Source organism: Podarcis vaucheri (genome assembly GCF_965113315.1).
Source record: "Podarcis vaucheri genome assembly, chromosome: 6".
In the NCBI taxonomy this organism is placed as follows: Eukaryota; Metazoa; Chordata; class Lepidosauria; order Squamata; family Lacertidae; genus Podarcis; species Podarcis vaucheri.
In genome coordinates this window covers 74,148,743-74,162,348 of record NC_138764.1, presented here as the reverse complement: position 1 = coordinate 74,162,348, position 13,606 = coordinate 74,148,743, and the positions used below count along the sequence as shown (strand labels likewise).

At 42.6% G+C, this 13,606-nt stretch overlaps 1 protein-coding gene across 6 annotated transcripts in view; it reads left to right on the top strand.

Moving 5' to 3' along the window:
• Window positions 1-13,606, top strand: part of NAV1 (neuron navigator 1) — a 279,830-nt gene that overhangs the window by 28,385 nt on the left and 237,839 nt on the right. The gene's annotated exons all lie outside the window — the stretch shown is intronic.

Sequence of the window (13,606 nt, the reverse complement as noted above, 5' to 3'; positions counted from 1 at the left end):
GTGGGGTCGCAGCTATGGGGGATGTTTGATGAGCACTTGCACTCTCAAATTTATCAGTGCACCACTATTATTCCTGCACCAAGAATGTGGAAATATTCCGGATCTACTGTATGTTCTGAGTCTATTCAAAATACTGGTTTTAACCATTAGAGCCCTGAATGGCATAGAACCAGTGCAGTTTAAGAAATACCTTCACCCATTTATTCCCATCTAGACTTTTCTCCAGGATGTCCTACCTAGTGCAGGAAGAAGGGGGTGTTTTAGGTTGGAATACTGCTCTCCCCAGAGCCTAAGCTATTGTGAAGATATTTCTGTTCTCCTTGTCTTTTTAATTGCCTTTTTAAGTGTCATTTCATTGTGTTGGATCTTGTATGAACATTGTCCCTGTGGGCTATCTATCTATCTATCAACTATCTATCTATCTATCTATCTATCTCTATCATCTATCTATCTATAATTGCTAAGATTTTATGGTTCTATTGCTTTCAACATGCTGTGAACCATGTAGAGGATGCAGCCTGGTAGGCAATATTATAAAAAGTATGACTAACTAGTAAATAGGGCAGTTTTGAGAACTCTGTGCATCCTGCTGGCTGTAACCCACCTGTATTGCAATTGGCAAACACTAATCAAGCGCTTTTATTCAGTTCCAAAGATACATCTGGATGTAACCAGACATGTGTGGCTTTGTAGACACAATGTTGCAGCTGTGTTTATTAAGTCAGCCACTGGGAAAAGCTTCCTTGTTGTGATAAATGAATACTGCACATTTGGGGGAGTATTAGCATAAATCTACCTAGAGACAACTTTGGAGCAAAGGAGCCAGCGCTGAAATGTGCAAACCTTAACCTTGGGATTGCAACAAAAAACCACAGCGTTGTTACCTATTAAGACGGCTCCTGAGCTTTAAGGAGAAGGTTTCCTCTTGAACTGGCCGGGTTGTGAAAGCGAGAGAGGTCATTTTTCAATCTCTTGCAAATACAAATTCAAACCATGCATACAGATTTGGATGCATGATGCAGAAATAGTTTTGCAGGATGCACAGCACTGGCCTTCAACTGGGTCATTCAGCGACTTAAAATGGGTCATCCCTGTGACATTTCCATAATTTTGTATTCCTTTAAGTGAAGGTAAGAGCTTGAGAGAGAGAGCAAGGAGGAGGAAATAGGGAAAAGGAGGAAACAGAGAGTGAGACAGACATACGGTATATGGTAAAATACTGATGACTGTTAGACATCCTGTGTTTCAAGAAGTCTACCTTATGATCCTCCCCACCCTCTTTGTTATGAGAATTTAATTTACGCAGCACACTGGCTTATCTGTGCTATGATCACCTGAATAGTTTTGGATGCCCCACAGGCTGTCTGGGTTAATGAGGTTGCATTCTGTTTGAGCATAGGGGGAACGAAATGACTATTCAGAGAAAGCTTTGCATTCATCAGACTTTCAGAGTTTGAACAAGCAGATAAAAAGCATTTGTGGTCCAGTTCATAATACCCACTCAGCTTTGCAAAAACAGATGTTGAGCATTCAGTTGTATGTTGCTGATTCATCTGCACAGGCTTCTCCTTTGTTATTCATTATCCATTCACTTCTTTGTTCATTCTGTGAGTGGCTCTCTTTGATTTTACATAAGTCATTGATTGGTTAGCCGGTAACCCTTGATGAATGCCGAGTAACAAATCACTAGCTGAACTGGCAAATGCTGGGCTGAAGAGCAGCAAAGTGCCTGATTCAGCAGAGGCGGCACGTGGATCACAGATTTGAGCCTGGGGTTCAAATGCAAGAGATGGCAAATTCATCACAAGTATTTGTTTCAGCTCTAATCTCAACTAAGGCAGCAACCTCAGAGCCTTTCCTCTCTGTGTTGATTCACATGACATGCTGCACTGGTGGCCCCTTAAAACCAGGATCAAATGATGGCTACCGTATTTTGTGTGAGTAACTGTGTCATGTGTGGCAAATTCAGCAATGTGACCATAAATCAGAAAAAGAATGATAGGTTGTTTTTTTAATAAATCACTGGAATCACAGGGAGCTGCTCATACAAACCTCCTACCATGCAATACAACCTCCATACGTTCAAGGTTTAAGTAGTTACACCCACAGGAAGTATAATAATAATAATAATAATAATAATAATAATAATAATAATAATATTCTTTATATGCTGTCCACTTGACTGGGTTGCCCCAGCCAGTCTCGGCTGCTTCCAACAAAGTATTAAAACACAGTATTTGCATGTGCAAATCAGGCCTCAGGTAGAATAATCAGGGAGCAGGAGCGGGGGGGGGGGGAATACAAATTTGTAGTTCTATGAATGCAGTTCATGACTGACTGGAAGGTGGTTGTGGTTGTTTATGTAGCACCATCACTCTTTATGGTGCTGTACAGCAGGGTGGAGGGCACCGTAATATAAATATGCAAGATGGGCCAGTGGAAAAATGGTATCGTGCATCCAATTCTTTTTAAATATTTTTATCATGCTTTCCCCAAATAGCCCCAAATACTTCACATACCTTATCACAGTACTCCTTATAAACCTATCCTCTAGACCAGGCAACTTCAACCTTTTCAGACCCAGGACCCACTTTTAATCCAAACATGCATTTGGGACCCATTTCTTAATCCTTTACCATATTTTTGCATGGTGGTAGTGCTCCTTTCATGACCTTGGATCAGGCCATGACTCACGAGTCGGTCCCTACCCATCAGTTGCAGACCAATGTTCCAAACCAAGGATGAGGATCCTTGAGCCTTCCAGATGTTGTTGTAGCTGAGAGATAGTAGCTTGTTTAAACCCACTCCATGAATTTATAGCTGACTTCAATTTTGAAACCAGGACCTTCAATCTCATGCTGCAAACCCCTGAGCTAAACAGACTTGGATCTTGCTGCTTCTGCCCCAGTATCATTCAACTAGACCAGTTTGCACCAGCCACAAGATTGGGTTCAGACTCTGATTTGGTGCTTCAGAAAATAGCCTGCTCCAGGCTCCATAGCCTGCCTAATTTAGCTCATGGTCCATTCAAGTCTTTGTTCTCCCCCCCATTCACTATTGGGAAATCAAAAATCAGCTATCATTTTTCTCCCTTTGAAAGAAGTGGATACAATTTTCAGGCATAGTAGCTGCTCCAGAGAGAACAAAGCGTGCCAAATTACAGACAAATAACCCCAGGTGACTTTGTGCTAGGCAACTTCAAATTCTTGTTTAGAAAAGTAAACATCTACACGTTCTTTATTTTGATGCAGAATTGGATGAAATTTACAGGCAAAATCAGCCCTTCTGAGGGCATTCATACTACCAAATTTCAGAAGGACAGATTAAGTGATTTTCTCATAAGAGCAGCTGCTACAGTTAGGGGGTGTGTATAAAAGGAATCACTTAATCACCCCAAGCATTTTGTGAGCAATTGGTCTGAAATTGTAGACACGAGAGAGGTGCCTCTGGGTAAGAAATCTGCCAAATTGCAGACAAATAGGTCCAGGAGCTTTTGTGCTAAGCACCTTATGCTAAGTTGATTGTGGGGAGAACTAAAATGGATTTGCTTTCTGGGTAAAATAATTCACTCTGATTACAAGCCTGACCTGTCAGTCACAACAGAGCTTTCCCTCCACCCTCTCCCCATGCCATCACCCCACCCTGGCATTATTCCATTTATAGCAAGAGTAGGAGCCTTTAGTAGACAACTGTCTGCAGCATTTCTTAAAAGGTCTGGGTTCCATGCAGCCACAAAGGGCCCCACTGACCACCGCATACAGATTCCACTTCATCTCTGACAAACTCAGAATTCTTCTGAGACACCCCAGTTTAGCTCAGGACTCAGGATTAGTCAAAATTCAATGCACACCCCTATATTTAACCTCACACTGGAGGTACACTGGATGTAGGTGCAGTGTATGTAAGTGCAGGAAGAAAATGTTAGCAGCTTTAGGGCATATTTCTGTGACAGCCTTTCCCCCCCGAGGGGCTGGTTCCTACATATAGATAAGTGGTGGGTTGTACATTTGCAAATTATAGCCTTTCTCTTCAAAATAGATGTGCATATGGGGCCCAGTCCTTAGGTATATTTCAAAGAGAAGAGTGGTAATTTGTACATGCAATTACCTTGCATGACTGTCATGTTCAGCATGGATTTGGCATTCAAGTATGTTTTCTGGATGGCTCTTAACATTGTTGATATAATTTTAAAGGGGTTAATTGTAGACTGGAGCCAGCTCTGCACATTACCATGGAGGAAAGAAAACTGTCCCAGCAGCAAAAGGAGAGTTATTGGTGCAGATATAACATGCACATTTGGTCACAGGGAAGACACGTGATTTCCTTCTTCTTGCATCCTGCCCCTCTGCCAACTTTGGGGCCTAGATAATCTTTAGTCTCCAGCTCACCATTTCCCATACTGCCTTTGAGTCTCTAGAACTCTTTGGCATTATTTCATTAAACCTCATTTTCTGGGTTAGATCATGATGAGAGATAATGACTTTCCCAAGGCCACCTAGTAAGTCTCATGTTGCTTTGTTCCTGACTGTCACTCATTTAAACCTAACAATTAATCCACTTTACTGTACAGGCTAGTCATTTCATTATTTCTCAGTCTTCACGAGCAGTCTGCTGTTTATTTATTGAAAGCATCATTTGTTCTTTCAGGACAAAGTCCTCACAAGACAACCTGCAACTTTTTTTTTTAAAAAAAATAAATCGATTTAAACAGCAGGCACAAAATAACAACAGAGGGACAGTGCAAGGCATTGATACCCCCCCCCCAAAAAATGTGTTTGTACTAACAGTCTATCTCAGGCATCCCCAAACTCATCCCTCCAGCTGTTTTGGGACTACAACTCCCATCATCCCTAGCTAATTGGACCAGTGGTCAGAGATGATGGGACTTGTAGTCCTAAAACAGCTGGAAGGTAGAGTTTGGGGATGCCTGGTCTATCTGATCTTTCTTGGTCATGGACCAGAGGTCAGGGTCTCTCAAGCTGATGTGGAAGCCCAGGCAGATTCACATTGTAGTCCTTCCAATACCCTGGTCCCAAAACTGTTTAGGGTTTTTAAAATCTAGACCAGCACTGAAGCTATGAGCTCCAAAATGAACTGGTAACCAATGTAGGATTGGTGTAATGTGTGGAGCCATCTAGCCCCTACTAGCATCCTGCTGGTCTCATTTTGTAATGGTTGAAGCTTCTGAACTGTCTTTAAAGGCTGCCTCACACAGAGAGCACGGATATACTTGTCTAGTCTGGTTGTACATGGAGGCTGGCTTTCTGAAAGGGTGTGGGCCTCATCTACAACTCTGTACTCTTCTTGGCAAGGATAGTCCTTGTAGATTGTGGCATGTGGCAAGCATGTCAATGGGTCTGTGTTTGGGAATGCATGAATGGCATTTCCTGCTCATTGTGCTTACTCCTACACCAGTGGTTTTGGCTGTTTATCTTGATGCAATGCCCACAGCTACAGCGACCAATTCTTTCCAAATATGCCAGTAAAACCATTGCAGCAGCAGGTGTGCAGCTATGTATGCTTATTTTTCAGAATAACAGATGGGGGGGTTTAAAACTTTTTATATATATTTCTGTTAATATGTATGTAACTCCCTGTAAAAATGACTTTTAGAGAACTGCAAATCCAGCTGTATGGGCCTTGGAGGAGTTATTTGTTTTGTTTAACCAGAACCTCTTACAGTATTGTTGTTCCTGAAGAAGGCACACAGCATTGCCGGCTTAGTCACTTCATAATTTTCTGCTGAAGCCGGCACTTTGCGTTTCGATCACCAGAGAAGGTTCTGGCAGATGCAGATTCCTGTGCAGGTGCATGGCCATCGAAAGAGCATAATATATGATACAATGAAATGTAGCCACCTAGCCTAGTTTATGGCTTTCCCACTGCACGTATGTATACCTGCACACAAGAACAGACACCATGAGCTAATGCCTTTAACAGCTCTCCAAACCATATTAATCTCTTCATGCTGCATGTTTGCCAAAGACTCTGCTGAGCCTTTCCCATTTCCAGGGTCTGAAACGGTGAAGCAGGGAGGTCTCTTTCCATTATCTCATTGTGGAGCCTACAGAGCCTAATCCAAGCACATTAAGAAGGCACCTGCTATATGTTCAAACAGAGGAAACATACACTGCTTATGTTCCCTTTACAGGCTTTGAGAAAACTCTTGTGGGCCGGATGCTGTGGTTAAGCCTTATGGCAGCTGTGGAGACATAAGCAAATGACTCAGTGGCTGTTCAGCCTGAGAGTTAACAAATGGTTATCTGCTCTCCTCCTTCCTGTTACTTTGTCCAGATTGGCTTCTCTTCTGCTTGTGGGGCCTCAGCTAGGGTTGCCATGTTTCAAAAAGTAAAAACCAGGGCACCCCGAAAGTTGTTGAGCTTTTATTTTACCTCAAAATATGTTATTCGTTGGTTTACTTGCCAAAGATCCAGGACAAACTGCCACCTTCTGAAAATTACCCCCAGATGTCACTACTTGTGCCTTTGAAATCCCAGTAAATTCCAGACTTATGGCAGCCCTACCTCAGCACTCTTGAACGCATCATGCTGGCACAACTGAGAACAAAACTAGCTAGCAGCCCCTGGACCAGCCCTAGGAAATGAGAATCTTCTAGGACCTTCAGTTCCTATTTATTGAAAACAAGAAGATGATTCAATCTCTTTCCACTTCTTACCAATGAAAGGGACCAGTTTCACCTGTGACAGCTTAATGGCTGAGTATGACTTGCAAGAGGTGGGCTGCTGAGTTGGAAGCAGAACCAAGGATCTAAAAAGCAGTGGCTCCTGACTCCTTGGAACCAAGAAGACAAAAAGCAGATGAAAGCATTGGCAGGATTTTAACAACACTTGCAATGTAGCAACCACTACGGATAATATGGACAGATACAAAATGTTGATTATGAAATAATATGCAGTTGAAAACGTTGACAATAAGACCCATGGAGGGGATGTGGGGAAGTCCAGAGATTCAGAGAAATCTCTACATGTGGATATTCATTTGGTATTGTTATAATTCTATGCTTGTAAAAACAAATAAAAATTAGTTTCAAAAAGAGAGAGAGAGAGAGAAGCAGTGGCTCCACAAACAAGGCTTCAAATGCTTCATTTTTGTGCACAGTCCATTCTGTACAGGTATTTGACGTGGGCAGCCTGCAGCAATGCCATAGAGAGAAAATCCTAGCTCCACTGATGCAAGCCTTAGAACATAGCCTCAAGGGCAGGGCAACAGCAAAGGTCTGCCACAGGTACTGGCTTAAGACTTTTCTGCACAGGGGACTTCCGGGGTGGCGCCATCGGTAATGGCGGACTCCCTCTGATCCGGAGGGACTAGCTCCGCGGAAAACGGGTCTTCACGCTACGGCGAAGCGGGGACCCTTTCAAAAATCACAGGCGGATGAAGCCTGTGACCATGGGACTCGGCGGGCACCTTTCGCGCCCCCCAACTCGTAAAGGAACCCTGTTATGGGCTCCGGAGCGAAGAGGGGCAAGTGGCGTGGTGCTGAGAGTCAGCTGCTTCTTCCGTGGAGCGAAGCCACACAGCCGTTGCCGGAGAGCGCTGCCTTTTTCCTGGGACAATTTGGCTTTTAAAACAATTACCCGTGAGTAACTTAATTTTGGACAATTGGACTTTAAATAATGACCTGCGAGTAGAAAGGAAAATTGGACTAAGAAATTCTTCTTAATTTGGCACTGAAACGGGAAGGTCTAAACAGGAAGTAAGCCTTCCGTTTCTTTGTAGATAGATCAAAGCAAAGACATGGCAAACTAGAGTTCAGAAAATAGCTTGTAAAGGATCAACTTTCATCATTTAAAATTGTTGAACCCCCTTCGGGAGCAGGAGAAGAGGGGGGATTTTTTCCGGACTGTTTAAACCTGCAGAAAAGAGGGTAAAGAAAAGAAATTTTCCACTGTCTTGAACCTGGGAGCGGGTGTCAGGACTGACGTTTTTTGGGAAGTTCATTGACCACAGACAAACATCTTTGACAGATAGTTAAAAGAAGAGATTTTAAAGAAACAAATATTGACAAAATATCTGAAAAAGGAAACTTTGTTGCTAGATCTGCCTTTAAAAGAAAAGAACAAATAGAAGTTCTTCCCCTAGAGGGAGCCTGTGAAACTGTTACTAAATCTGAATCGGGGAGCTCTGCAGCTGCAACAGATTACGATCGTGGGAACAGACTTCTGACCTTGCAGAACAATGTATTCAGAAGCTCTGGTGCGTGCTCTCTGTAAAACAAGTGCCCTATTGGACCAGCTACATGAGAAGACGGACTTGATGACTGTTGCAATCGGAAATTTTGGACAGGTAGTGGGTAACTATATAGAGCCCACCCAGGAATCAAATCCGAGTGTGCTCTGACAGATCAGATGAGGGAAGAAGATGTTGCTGAACCCCGGATGCCAGAGGTGGAGGGAGTTGTGGCCCAGCAGGAACATGAGTTGTTGGATTTGATAAATGAACTTGGAAAAAGCCAGATTTGGAGAGATAAAGTTTTGTTTGGTTTGGAAATGGGGGGTTGCATAGACCCCCCCTATGCAGGGATGTTTTGACTTTCCAAGTCTGGCAATGGGCCGCGAGATGTTTGGGGTTGTGAGGGCTCTTAATACTGGAGGGACTTTGAAACATGTTCCTAAATACCACATGGAGTTTAGTGTGGACTATGGAAAAGGGGCTGATTTGCCAAGAAGGGTCAAAAGCATTGTCAAGCTGGAGTTTCCACGAGTGAAAGGAGCAGGAGTCAAAGTAAAGTACAGGTATAAATATGAAGAAGAGCCACGGAAGGGACATGGAAGAGACTTAAGGGCCTCGGACATAAGATTACCAGGTTAATGCACCAGATTGATGGGATAGAAAGGACTGACAAAACCCGGGAGCAGGAAGAAGAGATGCTGGATGAAGATTGGAAGAAAATTTGAATTTTTTTTTATTAGGATTGTTTTACAAAATTGATGAATGTTAGAAAAATGTTGGAACGAAATTATTTGGCTTTAGCAAAAATGTTTAAAGAATTATGTAAGAATATGTTATGGTTATGAGAAATTGGTATAAATAAGATGTAAGTTTTAAGTTTTAGGGTTTTTTATAGTAAGATAAGGTTAAAATAGACTAAGGTAATGTAACGACAGAATATTATGAAAAATAGAAAGAATTTGCTGTGATAATTAACAACTAGGATACAAAAAAAGGGAGGAGTGAGGAGGTCAATGAAAGAAGGTAATGACAGTTAAGAATTTGAGAATATTGGATTTGTTTTTAAATTCCTGTGGCTTATTTTTTTTGTGTGTGTGCTTTGTTACGTGTTTTGTTGTTATTTTTTAATTTTGATTTTTACTAATTTGTATTGTTTGATTGTAGTTTGTTCTTCTTTTGTTTGTTTCCCCCCCTTCTTTTTCTTCTTTGTTTTTCCTGTAATTTTAAAATTCTTAATAAATATCATTAATTAAAAAAAAGACTTTTCTGCACAATTGTGGAGTGTGTTTGCCTCTCCCTCCCCACAATGGAACTTCTCAGCTATTTGCCATGAACTGCTCTGAGGTCTTCCTTTAAGGGTGTGTTTTTGATAAAGGGGCATGGCATTTTCTAGCACTGTGTCTGCTACACTTTTTACATGACAAAATACTACTCTTCCTTCTGCTCAGCCAATGCTACCTTTAAACACAGACACATGTGCACTGGTTTGATGAGCAACAAAGCAATCTGCTTCTCCTGCACTTCTCTGTCATTCCAAGAACCTTTAGAGTTTATTATAATGTCTTTCCTGAACGTACACTGTCCCTGCTGTGCAAAGCCAGCTCACCGAATCCTGCTTTCAAAATAAAAAATTGTGAACAGCAGGAAGGCAATCCACCCCATCTGCTATATATAGGGGCGAAACATTCGTTTGTTAATTAGCTGTATTTCTCTATTATCTTCCATCTAGTGCACTCAAAATGGTTTAGCACCCAAAATAGTGGTTTACAATCTAACAGATACAATTCAAAAAGGGGAGAAGATGCAAATATACAGAATAAGACACCAACTCTGACATTTGTTGTTTAGTCGTTTAGTCGTGTCCGACTCTTCCTGACCCCATGGACCAGAGCACGCCAGGCATTCCTGTCTTCCACTGCCTCCCGCAGTTTGATCAGACTCATGTTTGTAGCTTCAAGAACACTGTCCAACCATCTCGTTCTCTGTCATCCCCTTCTCCTTGTGCCCTCCATTTTTCCCAAGATCAGGGTCTTTTCCAGGGAGTCTTCTCTTCTCATGAAGTGGCCAAAGTATTGGAGCCTCAGCTTCACGATCTGTCCTTCCAGTGAGCACTCAGGGCTAATTTCCTTAAGAATGGATGCGTTTGATCTTCTTGCAGTCCATGGGACTCTCAAGAGTCTCCTCCAGTACCATAATTCAAAAGCATCAATTCTTCGGCGATCAGCCTTCTTTATGGTCCAGCTCTCACTTCCATACATCACTACTGGGGAAACCATGGCTTTAACTATACAGACCTTTGTTGGCAAGGTGATGTCTCTGCTTTTTAAGATGCTGTCTAGGTCTGCCATCGCCTTTCTCCCAAGGAGCAGGCGTCTTTTAATTTTGTGACTGCTGTCACTATCTGCAGTGATCATGGAGCCCAAGAAAGTAAATTCTCTCACTGCCTCCATTTCTTCCCCTTCTATTTGCCAGGAGGTGATGGGCCCCGTGGCCATGATCTTCGTTTTTTTGATGTTGAGCTTCAGACCATATTTTGCGCTCTCCTCTTTCACCCTCATTAAAAGGTTCTTTAATTCCTCCTCACTTTCTGCCATCAAGGTTGTGTCATCTGCATATCTGAGGTTGTTGATTTTTCTTCCGGTGATCTTAATTCCGGCTTGGGATTCATCCAGCCCAGCCTTTCGCATGATGAATTCTGCATATAAGTTAAATAAGCAGGGAGACAATATACAGCCTTGCCGTACTCCTTTCCCAATTTTGAACCAATCAGTTGTTCCATATCCAGTTCTAACTGTTGCATAAAACCCACTTAAAGATGAATTGGCATGGTCAGTATGGGAGACGATTCTGAGAGAGGAGGAGTCAAAAGGCAATTGGTCCTACCCAGCCTGATGGCAGTGGTTGGGGGCAGGGGTCGCTGTTTCACTTCTCTGGCTGATGCAGCCTGGAGGAATGGCTGCAGGTGGGCAGTTGCCATACTATAGCAGCACATCATTCTACTGGCATTGGATCGGGGCTTAGGGAAGTATTCTCAAGTATTGAGAATGTGACCCTTACATTGCCGCAGCTGTATATTCAGCATATCTTCTGCATCACGCTCATCTAAGGCACCAGAAGCCCAAAGGGTATTCTTTTGGCTTTTGTGATCCCAAATGCCACTGGAGGTGCTTATAAAAACTGGTTGAAAAATACACTGCAAGGTTTGTTGGCAGTGAGCGTCGGCACTGGAGAGCTGTCCAACACCAGAGCCTCCTGAAAGGCCAGGGAACAACCCTAGGGAAAGAGGTGCTGCTCTTACTGTAGGAATGGGCTTTGGTGACAACTGCATTCCTTTGACTTGACATCCTACTTAACAGCCAGCTGGTAGCACTTAGAAAGCCTCCTTTGCCATTCCTGGGATATGGAGACAGGTCTATGTGTCCCAGCTGAGGCTTGCTGCAGATAGGATTCTTCATTCTTAGTTCCATCACTCTATCTATTCTTCTGTCTTTAGCAAACTCTGTTTTCACATGCTACCATGCTTCTTCTGTGGCCTCAGCCCTACCCTTACACAGACTGCTTTCTCCATTTCTCCCTTAGAGCGATAGCAATATGTGTGACTTCAGCCTTGTTTTCATCCTTTAATTTCCTCGCACATGACCTTGGTCATCCATTGGCATGTTTATAACGGCAAGTCTGCTGCAAATTGGGAAGTAGAGGCTGCAAATAAGGAACTGTAAATGTGTGTCCTTGTAAGCGAGGCATTTAAAAATAAATCAGTTGGAAAGCCAGAAGTATGATATAACTGGCTGCTGTTGCCATTGCTAGAGTTGTTGCTAACACACTTTAACCTACAGAAAGGTAGAATCCCCTCCTTTCTTTCATGTGTGGTTACATGTGTAGTGGATATGTTACTCAGGTGAAACCAGACTTGACGTTAAACATGTCTTTAAATCTCATGCTTGGGATTCCCAACCTCTTTCTAAAACTGACAGCAGCCGCAGAGGGCCTGCAATCTGGATCAGGAATGCAGCAGCACAGGGAAAGGGGAGGATTAATCCTTCCCCCATAGTGCTTTCCTATTGAAATCCACGTCTGTGCCACAGACACACTTTGCTGCAAATAGCTGTGTTGATTTACATGCAGAGCCAGAGAAACAGAAGTTGGTGGGTAAATGCATTTTTTGGCATATCACACCAAAAGCACTGTGGGTTCACAGAGGGAGAGTAGTTGGTGTCCTGTCATCATGCTAGGAGCCTGTAGTACAGGGGATTAGTACAGGCGATTACTTACTCCTGCTGGGCATTGCTGGCATAATCTGAATGCAACTTGCCACTACTTGCAACCCAACCAAGAATCACTTCATTGGCTTCTGCTTCTGTACAGTTTGGGCCAATGGGAACCCAAGAGTGGATTTTGGGGAAGTTTTCCACCAGGGATACGTGTCATAAAGGGCCTCCCATAGTCTCACCAAGTTTCTTGCTTTTGCTTGGCTTCCTCAGGGCTCAAAATTCAAGAGCTTCTTTAAAAATAAGTGCCCAGACCTTAAGGAAGCAAACAAACTTTCCATTATATTCCGTTCTTCCTCTGTAAAGAGATCAGAGTTCTGTTGTCATCTGTTTGTCTCAAAATAATGGCGTGTGCCTTCAGGGATGAAGTCAAACTTCTGTGTTAGCAAGCTAGGGCAGTGTGCATGGAGGTCCTGGGTGGCCCAGATGACAAGATCCCCCTCTCAGCCTCACTGATATGGTTCAAAGGAAAGCGGAGCCAGATAAGTTTTTGATTACTTTTCTGCATTCTGTCCTTGACCTCATTTGTATTGTTTTATTTTGAAATCTTAGATAATATTTTAGTTTCCTGTTAATTATGTTGCTTTGAATGTATACTTCATATTTGACTTTCTGCTGTGATGTTTTATTCTGGATTGTTTTAATTGATGTTTTAATGTAGGTTGCAAACCGCTTTGAGATTTCCCCCCTTAAAAATATAAAGCGGTATGGAAATGGAAATAATAATAATAATAATAATAATAATAATAATAATACTAAATAATTTTGCGCTAGTAGCAGCTTCCAGACGTTCTTCCAGGGCAGTCCTAAAATAGAGTGAATGGGCCACGCATACACATTTTAATAACTTGCCTATTTTAAAATAGAAGCCTTTCCCCAACCTCTTACCGCCCAACATTTAATAGCAACATTTTTAGCTGCAACAAAAACTGGAAGGACAAGTGAAAAGCAATGGAATATTTATTGTCCCAACGCATAAGAAAATAAGCATTAGCCCATCTAAGTGCTGAATCTCGGTTCCTCCGAATTTTCCCTACGAAGCACCGGTAGGGGTCCGAATCCGAAACGCCTTGGATCTATAAATGTCTCTTCTGCTTTTCGTGGAACACCTTGCCAGCTGAAGCACTCCGGAGAACTCGAAAGCT